Source organism: Eriocheir sinensis, chromosome 41, assembly GCF_024679095.1.
Source record: "Eriocheir sinensis breed Jianghai 21 chromosome 41, ASM2467909v1, whole genome shotgun sequence".
In the NCBI taxonomy this organism is placed as follows: Eukaryota; Metazoa; Arthropoda; class Malacostraca; order Decapoda; family Varunidae; genus Eriocheir; species Eriocheir sinensis.
The window spans coordinates 3,079,464-3,096,341 of NC_066549.1; the positions used below are offsets into that span (position 1 = coordinate 3,079,464).

General features: G+C 44.2%; 1 long non-coding RNA gene across 2 annotated transcripts in view; it reads left to right on the plus strand.

Annotated features, from left to right (window-relative positions):
* Positions 1-2,151: 2,151 nt before the first annotated feature.
* Positions 2,152-16,878, plus strand: part of LOC127009507 (uncharacterized) — a 51,407-nt gene continuing 36,680 nt past the window's right edge. For both annotated transcript variants that reach the window (XR_007762026.1, XR_007762025.1), the window contains exons 1-2: positions 2,152-2,211; positions 8,105-8,233. This is a non-coding gene — a long non-coding RNA (uncharacterized LOC127009507). The remainder of the gene's footprint in view (positions 2,212-8,104; positions 8,234-16,878) is intronic.

A 16,878-nucleotide genomic window follows, 5' to 3' on the forward strand; every position in this document is an offset into this window, starting at 1 on the left:
TTACAGGCCCATTAGTCTAACTTCGGTTGTAGGTAAGCTACTTGAGGGCATAATTAGAGACAAAATTGTGAGTTACCTTGAAAGCCACTCATTAATTGGGGACTCACAACATGGCTTCCGAAACAAAAGATCCTGCCTATCAAATCTATTAACCTTTATAACGACCTCTTCACTGTTTATGACGTAACCAAATCACTGGACGTAGTCTATCTTGATTTCCAGAAAGCGTTTGATAAAGTCCCGCATCATAAATTACTTTACAAATTAAAACAAATAGGTATTGACGGTCAGGTAAACCAATGGATCGCGAATTGGTTGAGCAACAGACAACAAAGAGTAGTGATTGACGGATTTAACTCAGAGTGGGCGCCTGTCACTAGTGGCGTCCTCAGGGCTCGGTTCTTGGCCCAGTGCTCTTCATTATTTACATCAACGACGTGGATGTTGGACTCAATAACCGCATTAGTAAATTTGCAGACGACACAAAGATTGGTAACTCGGTTCTCACTGACGAAGACAGGCAAAGCCTCCAAGAGGATTTGCACAAAATTTCAGCTTGGTCGGATAGATGGGAGATGCCCTTTAACGTAGACAAGTGCCAGGTCCTTCAAGTTGGAACGAGGAATAAAAGTTTGATTACGAAATGCGCGGCGTTAAACTCAAAAGCGTTCAATGCGTCAAGGACTTGGGGGTCAAAATCGCGTCAAACCTCAAATTCTCACAGCAATGCATCGATGCAGCAAATAAAGCGAACAGAATGTTGGGCTTCATTAAAAGAAACTTTTATTTAAGAATAAAGATGTAATACCCGCTCTACAACAGTTTAGTCAGACCCCACTTGGAATATGCGGTACAGTTTTGGTCTCCTCACCATGCAAAGGATATTGCTAAATTAGAAGGTGTTCAGCGTCGGGCAACGAAAATTATCCCTTCCTTGCGCAACAAATCCTACGAAGAAAGGCTTTCTACCCTTAACATGTTCTCTCTTGAGAAACGTCGCCTCCGAGGAAAACTGATCGAATGTTTTAAAATACTTAATGGTTTCACGAATGTAGACAGATCAACATTGTTTATGATCGATGACACTTTGCGCACGAGGAACAATGGCGTAAAACTCAGATGTAGACAAGTAAATTCAGACTGCACCAAATTTTTCTTCACCAACGTTGTAGTGCGAGAATGGAATAAGCTCCCATCATCAGTGGTCCAGTGTAACACGATTGACTCCTTCAAAAATAAGCTCGACCGTCACTTCCTTCAACTTAATATCAACTAGAGTAGAAATGCAACGTTTTGGAGTCTTCTGATTAATGTAAAATCACTTAGGTTTAAGGACAGACCACCAAGTCTGGACCATGGGGTCTGTGTGGTCTGATTTTCTATGTAAATCTATGTAAATCTCTCTCTCTCTCTCTCTCTCTCATGGTATATATTGCAAGTTGCTAATCATAATATTATCATAATGTTTGTCAAAAGCACTGCATGCCATCCCCAATCTCTTTCTGATTTATTTTCGTGGTCTGAGTTTCATCAGTCATATGACCTGCTATTGTAAATATTTGTATTCCTTTACTCTCTCTCCTTATTTGATGTTGCACCTGCTTATCATTTAAATTACCTTCGTTTTCTTCATATTCATCCTCATTCTTACATTCAGGCAGACTTATAGTATTCATCACGTTGCAATTTTCGTCTTTTAGAGCAAACAAATAAGTCCGGTTTCCTCCTGGTTGTGTTCATGTTTTTGTCAATGACGTATTTATGCATTCCAAGGTACAGTAGTTAGGATGGAAACAAATTAATAAAAGTTCTGCATCCCGAGGTAAAATAATGTAGTTTTGCGTTGAATAGCTATTTTCTTTGATAAGTCTTGGTCAGGACAGCGGAAGGATTATGTAGATTCCGTTATGTTTGCTTTCCTAGGATATCAAAGTAACAATCGTGAGCCTAATGGGATAGATGAAGTTAAAATCACCCTGGTATATATATTGTCCAGATGAATGCACAGTAGCACGATGGTGACCTTGACCATTACTCGATGACAGCCAATCACGTCCTCACAGCTGTTCCGATGGTGACCGACAGGTGGCATGACGGTTACCCACTGTTGCCACCTCGGAGGTTTAGTGATTTGTTTGGTTGTCTTGTGTGTGCACGCTGTCCTGCTCCTCTGTCTGCTGTTCATCATGGGCAGCCTTCTTGGCATTCCTGGTGAGTTACAACGCTTGGACGGTGATCGACAGGCATTTAGAAGGAAGAATAAAAGGGCATGTTGACTTTGTTGTCGACAACTGACAAAGTGGCAATTCTGTTTACGTGTTGCATGAGCAATTCGGTAATAAAAAATGCATGTCGATCATAGAGTCACGCCAGTCCTCGTCGTCGTCGTCGACAGACTGACTTGGTCGGCTAGGCTGCGGCCGGCCGATAGAGTCGGTCTGTCGGCATCCTCCCCTCCCTTTCACGAGCCGGTTGTTCTTCCCCAAAGGGACGTACACGCTTAACCCTGACGGGCTCACATGTCTAACCCGTGCCACCACCCTTGAGGTGGCGACAAATATTTAGAAAAAAATGTCGATCCAAAACTGAAATAATCTAATTATGTGTGATTATCATAGTACAGGCAGTCACGTTAATCATCCAAAATTTATAGTTTTCAAATACGAGGTGTTTGTCGCTGTGCCCTTTATAAAACGGATTTAACATGTCCTCTTATCAGTCAAATTAGCCTGTTCGACACATGTTTAGTTGTTCGCATTAACGCACTCAACAGCCGATCGTGGCGGTACGTGACCCGGCAAGAGATGGGCCGTGACAGTTAGTGAACAGTGAAGAATATAAGTTACGGGCATGGAAGGGAAACCAACATAGGTCTGATTAAAGTCTGCAAAGTAGTAGTTTCAGCAAACCACCACTACCACCTCCGCCACCACGCACACACACACACTAATGCTAATGGTAATGCTAATGCTAATGCTCCTGCCTTTCTTAAGTCCTTCATATATTTTTTCCTCTCACCTTTCTTCGTTCCTTCCTGTTTTCCCTCTTTCCTTTTATTCTTCCCTTCTGCCTATTGTTCTATTTCCTCTTCCCTCCTTCCTTTCCAAACCCGGTGTGGGGGGTGCAACTTTTCTTCCTTCCTTCCTTATTCACCATTTCTTTCATCTCGCAATCCTTTCTCCCCTATTCACTTCTTTCTTCTCTCTTTTCTCAAATATGCATCGATTGCTAAAAGGATAGTAATAAAATCCCCTCGCGTCACCGATATGCAAAGTCACCGAGGAAGTAGCTGCGTGTACATTCATTATCGTCAACAACATTTTCGGAACTGATCTAATGGCCGCCAGTGCTGAACATAATGAAGTATTACGGCGCCTAATGAAGCAGGGAGATGGCATGATAATTCAAAATAAATTAAACTGATATGCAAAATGAGCCGTAAACTTTAAGTAGTAATTATATTGTCAAATGCGAAAGCAACTGAAGACTAATAAATAAATATTGCCTTGTAGCAACAGCAATGACAGTAATGAAGAAAAGCACAAGCCCATAAGGGTTTTTGATCAGTCACAACGGCTATTACGTATCCTCGGCTAGTTTTCTCCTTCACTTATCGCTCTGTGCTTGAATCTGAAGTACATGTAACTCACAACGCAAATTGAAATCGAAATTGACCTCTCTTTTGGCGACTCTTTGCTTTCATCTGTTGTGGGAACGGTGAGTAGCGGTTTTTTTTTTTATATACACTTTAAGTAGCCCTACATGTAACTCACAACGCAAATTGAAATCGAAATTGACCTCTCTTTTGGCCATTCTTTACTTTCGTCTGTTGTGGGAACGGTGAGTATCGTTGTTGTTTTTTTATACACTTTAAGTAGCCCTACATGTAACTCACAACGCAAATTGAAATCGAAATTGACCTCCCTTTTAGCCACTCTTTACTTTCGTCTGTCGTGGGAACGGTGAGTAGCGTGTGTGTGTGTGTGTGTGTGTGTGTGTGTGTGTGTGTGTGTTGGGGGGGGGGGGGGTATACACTTTTTGCTGCCCTTGAGCCGTCTCCTTTGTTGTTAAAAAAAAAAGTGTGCTAAACAACTGTCGGTCGAACCATGACAATGCACCCCCCATAACCACAACCCCCGAGACACGACGTGCTGTCCCAACGTCCCCAGCCCACCCACTCAAACTCCACGCTACCAAAGATACGCCCCGTTTTCCTCATGACTCCACTCTGCCCCAATACCCCCCCAACCCTACATTACCAAAGATACGCCCCATTTTCCTCATGACTCCACTCTGCCCCAATACCCCCCCAACCCTACATTACCAAAGATACGCCCCGTTTCCCTCATGACTCCACTCTATCCCAATACCCCTACACCCCACATCCCCAGCCCTCCCTTCGTCAGCCCTCTCCTTTGGGGCATGAGGGGTTCCCAGCCACGCGCCTCACCACTAAATTGCTTCGTTCTTTGTTGACTCAAATTTAAAAAAATCGCCTTGCCTGACGCCTGGGAAGAGCGACCGCAGGAAAAATGGAAGCGTTTGGCCTCCCCGATATGATTAACATTAACTTATCAGCATCATCGTGACTTGCTTATCTTGGGCGGCCGGGATCCCAGGTGGGTTTTGCATAAAGAGCGGAGAAGGGTTGGTTACCTGCGCTGATGGCCCCCCACCCGCTCATTAAGCTCTTAGGCAGGTGTTTCGTACCTCTGGTAGTTAATGAGAAGAATGCATAACTGTCGCGGCGGCTGTTATTACCACTGCATTTTATTCGAGAAATTTAGCACTCCCAGGAGGGCCGGGCGGGCTGGTGGAGAGGGAGCGGCTTGCTGGGGGGAGGGGGGGAGCTACGAGGAGGAGGTAGGGGTTGACGGCTTGGGTGATCAGGTGGAGGCATTAGCAGGGAGAGGCGTGAGAAAACTGAGGAGAGGCCGAGGAAAAACTTATAAGAAAAGCTTGAACCAAAGTGAAGATTCAATGCAGAAAAAAAAAAAATATCAGAGGAACAAGAAAATCCAAAAAAAAAAAGCGTTAAACGGGAGGTTGTATAGGTCATTCAGAACCATAATTAAACCCTCCATGCAGTCTTCATACACTGATTGTCACACGATAATCTTAATGAGTTTAATAATCTATTAGTTGATTTTATCTCTGTGACCTATCGTCTGTTACGTGTCGGCGTTATGAAAAGCCTGCAATGGATGGTTTGGGTGTGCTTGTGCCTGTGTCTGTACCTGTGTCTGTACCTGTGTCTGTACCTGTGTCTGTACCTGTTTCTGTGCCTGTGTCTGTGCCTGTGTCTGTGCCTGTGTTTGTGTCTGTACCTGTGTCTGTACCTGTGTCTGTGCCTGTGTCTGTGCCTGTGTCTGTACCTGAGTCTGTACCTGTGTCTGTACCTGAGTCTGTGCCTGTGTCTGTACCTGTGTCTGTACCTGAGTCTGTACCTGTGTCTGTACCTGAGTCTGTACCTGTGTCTGTGTCTGTGTATGTACCTGTGTCTGTACCTGTGTCTGTGTCTGTGTATGTACCTGTGTCTGTACCTGTGTCTGTGTCTGTGTATGTACCTGTGTCTGTACCTGTGTCTGTACCTGTGTCTGTGTCTGTGTCTGTGTCTGTACCTGTGTCTGTACCTGAGTCTGTGTCTGTGTCTGTACCTGTGTCTGTACCTGTGTCTGTACCTGTGTCTGTGCCTGTGTCTGTACCTGAGTCTGTACCTGTGTCTGTACCTGAGTCTGTGTCTGTGTCTGTACCTGAGTCTGTGCCTGTGTCTGTACCTGAGTCTGTGTCTGTGTCTGTACCTGTGTCTGTGCCTGTGTCTGTACCTGTGTCTGTACCTGTGTCTGTACCTGTGTCTGTACCTGAGTCTGTGCCTGTGTCTGTACCTGTGTCTGTGCCTGTGTCTGTGTCTGTGTCTGTACCTGTGTCTGTACCTGTGTCTGTGTCTGTGTCTGTACCTGAGTCTGTGCCTGTGTCTGTACCTGTGTCTGTACCTGTGTCTGTGTCTGTACCTGTGTCTGTGCCTGTGTCTGTGCCTGTGTCTGTACCTGAGTCTGTGTCTGTACCTGTGTCTGTACCTGTGTCTGTGCCTGTGTCTGTGCCTGTGTCTGTACCTGTGTCTGTGCCTGTGTCTGTGCCTGTGTCTGTACCTGTGTATGTACCTGTGTCTGTGCCTGTGTCTGTGCCTGTGTCTGTACCTGTGCCTGTGTCTGTGCCTGTGTCTGTACCTGTGTCTGTACCTGTGTCTGTGCCGTGTCTTGATAACACTCTTTCTCACCGAGGCACCTGTAGTATACCTGACTAAAGCCTCCAAAACCCTCTCCTGTCTGCCATTCAACCCATTGTCCATCATCTATCTGGACTCTAGATAGATGAATTAATAGATTGATGAGTGAATAGATAGATAGAATTAGATCGATAGAGATAATGAAGAGATAGATAGATAAGGATAAATAGGTCGATATACAGATTAATAGTAAGGAATATAATGTGTATATGTAGATAACTAGTCTGATAGATAAATGTATGGATGGATATATATAGATAGATAGGTAGATAGATAGATATAGATAGATAGATAAATAAAGAGCGAGAGATTGATAGATAAGTAGATATTTAGATAGGTAGATAGCTATTACACTCCCCCCCCTCCCCCTCTCCATACAAACACACCTTTGCTGAGTATCATGTATTGGTCGAGAGGAGTGGAAAGCTGTGCCATTGATCATATCCTACTACTATGGCTTCGGTGCATTACTCATCGTGGGGCAGGTAGGTAAGGAAGGGGAGGCAGGAGCAAAGAGTATCAAAACACCTGTCCACCTGAAACTGTCCTCTCTTTTGGCCACTCTTTATTTTCTTTAATGGTGGACTGTCTTTTGTGTCTTTATGTTTTTGCCCGTGTTCTACTCTTTGCTGTAAAAAAAAGGCATTGGGAGCAGCGAGTTAGGAGTAAGGAAGACCCACCCAACCGCCCGCCCCGCACCCTCGCCACCTGGCCTGCGCGCCGAGCCCCGGATAGTTAGTTCCCCGAGCCAACAGGTGGTTGACGCCCGCCCGATAACATCTCCGCATGCCTTTCCCGCCCCACTCCTCCCTCACGCCCGCCTCGCCGTGTCCATCCTCGCCCTCGCCCGGCCGATGCACGCTCAGCCAGCCGCCCATGTCATGCATTTCGGGGAACGGCCAAGATGCATATTCGTGTAGGGTTTTTTTTTTTAAGTAAAGAAAGCAGCACAAGGACAAAAATGTATATAAACAAAAAAAGGCTGCTAAGTATTACCCCTTGTAAAAGAAAGTAGAGATGAGTGGTCAAAAGAGAGGGCAGTGCAGTGTATAGGAGTGTGTGTGTGTGTGTGTGTGTGTGTGTGTGTGTGTAATGTGTATTTTATTAACTTTTCCATGTGATTATATTTCCGTCTTGTAGATAACTTAAACTGCTAAATATTACATGACATAATTGAATATATACCCGAAACTTGCTGATGGGAAGCGCACAGAAAAAGGCTATTCATTATTTTTTTCTTATTCAACTTGGCAGAACAGAGATGTGTGGATTTCATTGTATTATCGTTCCTGTTCATATCTTACAATCGTAGGCATGTAGATAGCTATTGACTAAGTACGTATGCAATATGTGCTTGAAATTCATAGCAGAAGCCTCACTACAGACTCCATATCTTCTTATTATCTTATGTTCTGATGAATGAGATAGGTGTTCTCTTATAGCTATTAAAAAGAGAAGCCTAACATGTACGTGATATACTATGCAAATAGATTGTGAGGTGGGATTGAGTGTACAGGAGCTGCCTTGTATAGGCCAACCGGCCTCTTGCAGACTCCTTACGTTCTTATGTTCTTATGTTATCAATATATTTAACAGGCTAGAGCATTAACACGAGTAACACATTTTATACGTGAAACATACAAACAGGAATCGCTTTAGAGCGGACCATTAACTCTTTCCATGTTCATACCTCACAGGTTATCAGCATATTTAACAGGCTAGAACATTAACACGAGTAACACAATATACACGTGAAACATACAAACAGGAATCGCGTTGGAGCGGACCATTAACTCTTTCCCCGTTCATATTTCACAGGCTGATCGGCGCACGACATTCCAGCGGTGAAAGGTTGCGGCGCGCGGCGGTGGGAAGCGAGCGTTCACGTGGCGCTGACGTCATGAGGTCGGGGGTCACGAGCGGCGGCCGATCCCTCGTTGGTGACAGGTGGGTGAGTTACCAGCCTATGACAGGTAATTAGCCCGAACACACCTGACTGGCATCCACCGGCAATAGGCAATAGCGTGTGTGTGAGGAGAATGGGGGAGGAGGGGGGAGGTGTGGGGGGGAAGAGAGGTGGGTAGATGTGTGTGTGTGTGTGTGTGTGTGTGTGTGTGTGTGTGTGTGTGTGTGTGCGTGTGTGTGTGTGTGTGTGTGCGTGTGTGTGTGTGTGTGTGTGTGTGTGTAAAGGCCACTCACCAGTACCCTTCCACAGCAGACAGTCCGATATGTGTGTGTGTGTGTGTGTGTGTGTGTGTGTGTGTGTGTGTGTGTGTGTGTGTGTTTATTTGTCTGTGTTTGTGGTCTGTGTTTGTCTCTGGACACCACACTGTTTGTTCTCCACTCGTCTCTCTCTCTCTCTCTCTCTCTCTCTCTCTCTCTCTCTCTCCTCTCCTCTCCTCTCCTCTCCTCTCCTCTCCTCTATTATATTATATTCTCCTTTATTTCTTTTGTTAAGCTTTTATAATATTTTTTCTCTTTTCTTTTTTTCTCTTCTCTCCTCTTCTTTCCTCTCCTCTCTACTCCTCTAATCTTTTCCTTCTCTCTTTTTTTTCTTTTCTCATCTCTTTTTCCTCTCTCATTACATCCGGGTCTAATGGTCCTTTTATCCCCTAGTTAACACAGGTAATTAAGGTGAGGTCATAAAGCTCTCCAGGTGTGTTATTTACATCGCCTTTATTCCCGCCCTTATTTAGTTCCTGCGTATCTCATCCTAATTTTCCACACCTATTTAAACATTTTTCCCGATTTCCATTGTTGATTTGCATGAATTTTTTTTTTTTGTGTGTGTGTGGATTTGTGACCTCTTGTGTTACTTTTTATTTTGTCCTTTTCTTTTTTTTCCTTTGTCGTTGTCTGTTTTGTTTGCTTTGATTTCCTTTCCATTTGTTTCGTTTACCGTGTCACTTTTACTGCCATGGTCGTGTGATTCTTTTGTTTCTTTGTTTTTCCTTTCTCGTCTTTTGCCTTCTTTCTTTCCTACTTTATCATCGAACGTTCTTATGCCCTGTTCTCCATCTTCTCATTATCTCCTTTAATTATCGAACACAAACGTATCCCCATTTTCTTTACCGTTGTTATTTTACAAAGCTTATCTTCTTTCATTGACAGTGTTTTTTTGTGTAATATTTCCTCTTTCCCATTTCCGTCATATATTATTTTTTTTCCTTTGGTGAGTAAGACATAGTGCAATATTCAATCGAGTGTTTGCTGTTTCTTGTTCTGTGTGTGTGTGTGTGTGTGTGTGTGTGTGTGTGTGTGTGTGTGTGTGTGTGTGTGTGTGTGTGTGTGTGTGTGTGTGTGTAATAATTCGTCTTTCTAATTTTCTCTTTTACTTTAACTACTTCATTTATATCTTCGCTTTTCATTTTCTCCTTCCTTTCCTTCCACTCCTCTTCCTTTTCCTCATTTTCCTCGTTTTAAGCTTTCATTTCAGTTACGTTCCTTTCTCTTACCTTTTTTTCCTTCCTCCTTTACAAACTTTCCTTTTCTTTCCCGTTTTTTATGATTTCCTCTCCTTTCCTTCCCTTATCCTTTTCTTTGACTTATATCTCTTTTTTTAAGGGGGGAATAAGACACAGTGAGATATTTCAGCCTCTCGAGATGGAAGAGGAGCAGCAAGCAGGATCATTTTCTCTCCTTCCTTCCCTGCTTCTTCTCCGCTCCTTCTCCGCTCCTTCCCCGCTCCTTCCCCGCTCCTTTCCCCGCTCCTTTCCCGCTCCTTTCCCGCTCCTTCCGCTAATGCTGGATATGTTAGTTAGCCCCTCCTCCACCCACATTCCACGCGTCGCTCCCTCCTTCTCTACGCCTCTCTCCACTCTCAACTGTTTATGCTCCATCAGTCCTTCCCTCCCTCCTTCCCTCCCTCCGGCTCTTCCTCCTCCTTCCTTCCACACCTCATGTCGGTCATTATCGTACCCTCCTTCCTGTCACTTTCCTTTTCTGTCTTCGTTTCCTTTTCCTTGTGTTTTTTTTGCATTTTCCTTTTTTTTCTTTTTTTTCTTTCATTTATCTATTTTGCTCTTCATTTTCTCTTCCTTTCCTTTTTTTCGTCCTTATATATTTCTTTTCCTTTCCTTCATTCCTCTTTTTCACTTTCATATCAATCAGTTTCCCTTCTCTTACTTTTCCTTTATTTATTTTGCTTTTCATTTTTCTCTTCCTTTCCTTTTTCTCTTCCTTACGTATTTCTTTTCCTTTCCTTCATTCCTCTTTTTCACTTTCATTTCAATCAGTTTCTCTTCTCTTTGTTTTCCTTTATTTATTTTGCTTTTCATTTTTACCTTTTTTTCCTTCCATTCTTGTTTGTTTACCTTCCCTTCCCTTCCTCTTTCTTTCAATTTCACTTCCATCAACTTCCTTTCCCTTATTTTTACTTTCCTTTTCATTCTCTCCTTTACATGCTTTCGTTTCCATTCTTTTTTTTCCTTTCTCTCCTTTCCTTCCTTTCCTCTTTTTCACCTTCACTTTAACCAGTTTTCTCCTTAACCTTCTCTTTCCTTCCCTTTTTTCCTTTTTCTCTCCCTTCCTTCCTTACCTTCCTTCCCTCTTACATATCCTTCCCATTCCCTTCACTTCCTGTCCCTCCTCCGCAACTTCCCAGCCTCTCGGAAACCCCTCACGTCCTTTTTTATCCACCCTCATTACGTCAAAGATTAATGATAATAACAAGGATCGCCGCCTCGTCTTGCGACACACGGCATCCTATAAGTGCTCGCTCGCGGGAAATATAAGGGACCTGACCTCTTTTAAAGTCGGCCGATTATCGAGGTGAATCTATCCCACGTTGTCTCTCGTTCTGGGGCGGGAGTTATGGGTTCCAGTGATTACGGGAATACGTTAATGAGGGATAATGGGAGGGCGGGGGCGTGGGAGGGAGGTCCGGGCTCTGCTAATGAAGGAATGGCCCGACATTATCCCGCCCAGCTTAAGTGGACCTCAATTTGGCGAGTTATTTTCAGGTTTTCGTGGAGTGGACGAGAGCACGCTAGCCCGAAAAAAAGGGAGGAAAGTGAAAAGGAGGAAAAGAGGAAAGAGGAAATAGTGGGAAGATGAGGCTGAGAGGAAAGGGGGATGCTGAGAGGAAAGGGGAGATGCTGAGAGGAAAGGGGGGGTGCTGAGAGGAAAGGGGGGTGCTGAGAGGAAAGGGGGGATGCTGAGAGGAAAGCTAGATGAAGATGGTGGTGACGAGGGAGAAAGAGAAACACACACACACACACACACACACACACACACACACACGCACACGCACACGCACACACCTAACCAGCTGCAAATTGAATCGAGGACTGTTTTGGGGAACGCTCAGAAAAATGGGTCTTTAACGCAGTTTTGCTATGACTTTTTAATATGAAAAGGTATTAACTTAAAATAAATTATTTAGAACAGCAAATGGCTGCCAAGGTAAACAATTAGCTGCCAGATGGAGAACAACTGTAAAGAAAGAAATAAACATTGCAAAGAAAAATAAAGTTGCTTGAGTTAAAGGTGGAGGCGAACATTGCCGGGAGCAGCTGACTCAGAAACAAGTCACTTTTTATTTCTAATCTAAAGTTCCTAATATTAAGATTTAATTAAGATGCTAAAACAATCGTCCAGTAACATTAAGGACAAAAATTGCAAAAGAAAAATTCATACTGCAACTCTTAGGCTTCAGGAAACGAGACCGTCGCACACTGTTACTAATGTTTTAAGCAAAGTCTTTTACCAAGATAATCATATTTGAGAAATGCTAATAAAAAAGTCTTTTAACACGTATGAAGCGAGCTCATCTCCCATTTACAGTTCAAACAGAGTAAGTGTTTTTCGCTCAGTATCCTGAAACAAAGAGCAAAGCCTGGGCCGTGGGAGCTCCCCGAGTCCTCGCCGCCCAAGAAGGAAGGTTGAACAAATGAGTTGAGTAAATTATTTTATCAGGTGTCGGCGTTGACTCGGTGCGCGGCGACGCTTACTTAACACTTCAGCGCCGCGTCACTATAACAACGGCGGGGCGTGAAGGCCTCGGCGGGGCGTGAAGGCCTCGGCAGGGGCGGAACAGACTCAGCGGGGGCGGGAAGGCCTTGGTTCCCTGCCCGCGTTCCTTACACCGTCCTACCAACAGTTATCAGGGTGTGTAAATATAGTAGTTCTTGCAAAGATTATTTTATTTGTGTTAATACGCTTATACGACTTAGTAATTGAGCGGCTGTTTGCCCTGTGCTAGTACATAAGAAGTTGTACGAATTGTAAAACTTTAAAGAATCTGCAGCAAAGAAAAGGTAAAGAGAAAAGATGAACCAAGTGAAAAAATTAAATTCAACACAACTGAGTAAAAAGAAAACAATATATAAGGTGTAAAAGAACTATTAAGACGTCATCACAGGAGGAAATGAAAGAAGAAAGTCATATAAAAAATTAAAACTGCAGAAAACTTTGCCAGAAAATTATAAAAAAAAATCCTCGGCCAAACAGGTGCGAAATGCATAAAAAAACAAAGAGCAAAGCGAGGGATAAAGAAGCGTCAACACTGGAGGCGAGGAGGAGGAGGAGGAGCAGGAGGGAGGGAGGGAGGGAGAGAGGGAGAGAGAAGAAAAAAAAGGTGTTGTTCCACTAAACAGCAAATTGAACTGGAAAAGAAGAAAAAAAATCCCAGTAAAAACAGAAAAAGGAGACTCCCAAACTTGCCCAGTGTTTACAAATCCGGACTCAGCGGCCGAACGCAACGCCTTGCCTGTTTGTCTTGACGCGGCCGGGCGGACAGACAGCCTCCAAGAGCAGGACAGCGAGCGCTTGGCCAACGAAAACCGAGAGAGACTTATTGCTTTCCCAGCCCTTTAGTGGAGCAACAGCGAGGCCCGAGTGGTGGTTAGCGAACTCGGGGCGAAGGGTCATGAGGGGGGAATGGATAGGCAAGGCGAGGGGGGAGGAGGGAGAGCACGGATCTTATCATATAGCTGGATACTGATACGGCAATTCTGATGGTGATTGGTATGTGTGTGAGAGGCGGATTGAGGGCGAGGGTGAGGGATGGGTTAGGAGGAGTGTGGTCAAGGGAGGTGCTGCTGGTGGTGAGGAGGAGGAGGAGAGGAGGGAGAAAAGCATTACGGAAAGTGAGGGGAAGATATGAATCAGGGAATGCAAAATTAATAGTGTGGGTTGAGTATGAGTATTGAAGGAAGAGATTACCGGCTATAATGTCGAATCACGTGTGTGTGTGTGTGTGTGTGTGTGTGTGTTGGGGGGAAGGTGATGCAAGTGTGTGTGTGTGTGTGTGGGTGTGGCTGTGTGTATGTGTGTGTGTGTGTGTGTGTGCGTGTGACTAACAATGACGATAATTTTGATGTTACTGGTAATTTTCTCGCTTTTATTGTCAGTCGAGAAGTTAGATGACGGGCAGTTCGAGTAGAAACAAAGCATGCAAAAACAAGACCTCACCACAGAACAAAAAACAAGATCATAGGGCAATAAAAATTAGGCTAGCGGGGAGTCTGTTTACACGAGGCAACTCTTGTAAAATAAGTAAGACAAATTCAAGAAGGAGAGATAGAGATAGAGAGGGAGAGAGAGAGAGAGAACGGGGGATGGAAAGGGGAGGGGAGATCACAAAGGAGACTCATAATATTACATGACCATTTACCGGGGGGAATGGGAGAGCACTGACGACCTGGAAGTGCATGCTTGGGCTAGGGAAACGCTGCCCAGGAGACGCGATAACATAAAACTGGAAACTGATGTGACGTAGGATGATGCTTGAGCTGCTTAAGGGTCATGGCAGTGGTGGTGATGGTGGCCGGAGTGGTGGTCGTGGTAGTAAGCGTCTTGGTGGTGATGATAGGAGGTAGTGAGGGTGGTGGTTGTGATGATGGTGGTGATGATGGTTGTAAGTGATGGGATGAAGAGTTTGCATATGCTTTTCAGTTACTGATTTATATGTGTGTTGTCTTTGCGTAGGCTGGGCACATACGCTTTGCCGGAGAGATAAGTCGCTGACGGCTCCAAGGACTGCACCAACAAATTATGCTGAAAACAACAAACAAAAATAAATCAAATAATAAGAATAAAGGGGGGTAGCATAATGGTAATGACATGAATGATAAATATAATATAAATAATAATGAATAATGATATGATAACAAAAATAATGATAGAAGTATAGAGAGAACAAACGCAAATATATATAAAAAAAATTAACCGCGCTGTCCATGAATGATAAAAAAAATATGTAATTATCTCTGTGACTTTGACCTTTCACCCACAACCTTGAATTCAAAGAGCAATCTAAGTTAAGTCAACACCCATGCTCATACCGAGTTTAATTAATGCAGGTCGAATGGTTCTCGAGTTAGTGATGACAACATAAAAAAAAGATAGTTTGATAGCAATGAAAACACTGCTGCTCCCGATGCCGTGGTCAATAATAGCTGATCCCATGAATAAGAAAAGAGAAAGACGAAGAAACAGGGAGACAAGTACACGGACAAGAGAAGAAGGAAAAAAGGGAGAATTAAAAGGTGAAGGACGAGAAGAAGGAGGAGGAGGAGGAGGAGAAAGAAGAGGAGGAGGAGGAGAAGTCGGCGGACGAAGAGAACGGAGTGAAAGAGGAGGAAGAGGACGAGGGGGAAGAGGAGGTGGTAGACGAAAAAGAGGAGGAAGAGGAGGACGAGGACGAGGATGAGAAGGAAAAGGTGGTGGATGAGAAGGCTGTAGATGAGGAAGAGGAGGAGGAGGAGAAGAGGAAGAGGGGGAGGAAGCTTTATCGAGTAAACACTGTGGGAGAGAAGACTTAAATAACACGGGTCGAGGAGAGGCGGAGGGACTGTCAGGGGAAGATGGAGAGAGAGAGAGAGAGAGAGAGAGAGAGAGAGAGAGAGAGAGAGAGAGAGAGAGAGAGAGAGAGAGAGAGAGAGAGAGAGAGAGAGAGAAGAGAAGAGAAGAGAAGAGAAGAGAAGACAGAAGAAAAGAAAATTTGAGAAAACAAAAAAAAAGAAAAGAGAAGAGAAAAAGGAATGAGAAGAGTTTTTGTCTGTCTGTATGTGTGTGTGTGTGTGTGTGTGTGTGTGTGTGTGTGAGGAGGGGGCGGACATGCTGGCAGGTACCATCACACCTCACCACCCTCATTATCCGTTCAATAAACACCTCTCCCTTTCCCTCCTACCCTCACCCTTCCCTCCTCTCCTCTCCTCTCTTCCAGCACCAAAAACACGTCCTATTACCAACGCTTTAAGAGGAGACCCAAAACGCCGTGGTTAAGCCCAAGATTCCACAGCGTTTAACCTTAGGAAATGAGAGGCCACTGCAGCACTTCTAGGAGCAAATTGATTTTCTTTCCCTTTTCTACTTAGAAGGTGTTATCGGGTCTGTGTTCGGAAAGTGATTGGTGGCCCGCGGCGCACCTACCCTCCGCTCACGACCTTGTGTGTGGAAGGGGAGGATGGGGTTATGTGTGTGTGTGGGGGGGGAGGTTGTGTGTGTGTGCGTGTGTGTGTGTGTGTGTGTGTGTGTGTGTGTGTGTGTGTGTGTGTGTGTGTGCGCATACGGCTTTTGTTTTGTCTTGTTAGGAGAAAACACTTGGGTACACACGCACATACTACTCAGGCGAACACACACACACACACACACACACTGACAGGTTAAGAGAAAGAAAGATAAAAAGAAAGCAAGAAAGAAAGCAAGAAAAGAAAACAAAGAAAGAAAAAGAGAGAGAGAGAGAGAGAGAGAGAGAGAGAGAGAGAGAGAGAGAGAGAGAGAGAGAGTGGTTCTAAAGACGAACATTTCACAACATTTAGACTGATTTAATTCTAGTATTTATGCACGTTAATTCTACTTTGGGTGTCATTATTCTTGCTGTTGTTGTTTCTTCGTTGGTGATGCCCCTGTTTTTGTTGTTGTTTTTGTTATAGGTGGTGGTGGTGGTGATGGTGGTGGTAGTGGTGATGGTGGTGGTAGTGGTGATGGTGATAGTGGAGGCAATTATGGTGGAAATGATAATGAAGTAGATGGTAAAAGATAGAGTTGGGGTATACGTTATATATTCGCATGGCCTCGGTGCTCATCTCCGTCACATCGCCCCTTGAGCTGATGATACTGTAACTGAAAATGACGGTATTGTTACGTAAGGATGATGTCATGGTGGTGATGATAAGGATGATAGCGAGGATAGTGTTGCCCTTAATAGCTTTCCATCTGTTAGTGGTGATGGTGGCTGAGTAGCGGTGGTGATGGTGGTGGTGGTGAGAGTTACATTGATGATGACTGGATTGCGGGTAGTGGGTGGTAGATAGTGAAGGATAGTGATAGTGATAGTGAGGGTAAAGTGACCACGAGAGGTACGGAGCAAACAAAGATGGAACAAGTAAAAGACACACAGCTGTAAAGGGGAACATGTTTAGAACGTGTATGTTACTTGAGAGAATTAATGACGCCCTCCTCATGTATAATAAGAGAGAGAGAGAAAGAGAGAGAGAGAGAGAGAGAGAGAGAGAGAGAGAGAGAGAGAGAGAGAGAGAGAGAGAGAGAGAGAGAGAGAGAGAGAGAATACGAAAGAGAATACGAAAGAGATAATACAAAATAAAAAAATACAAGAGAATAAGAAATAGACAGACACAGACAGAAAG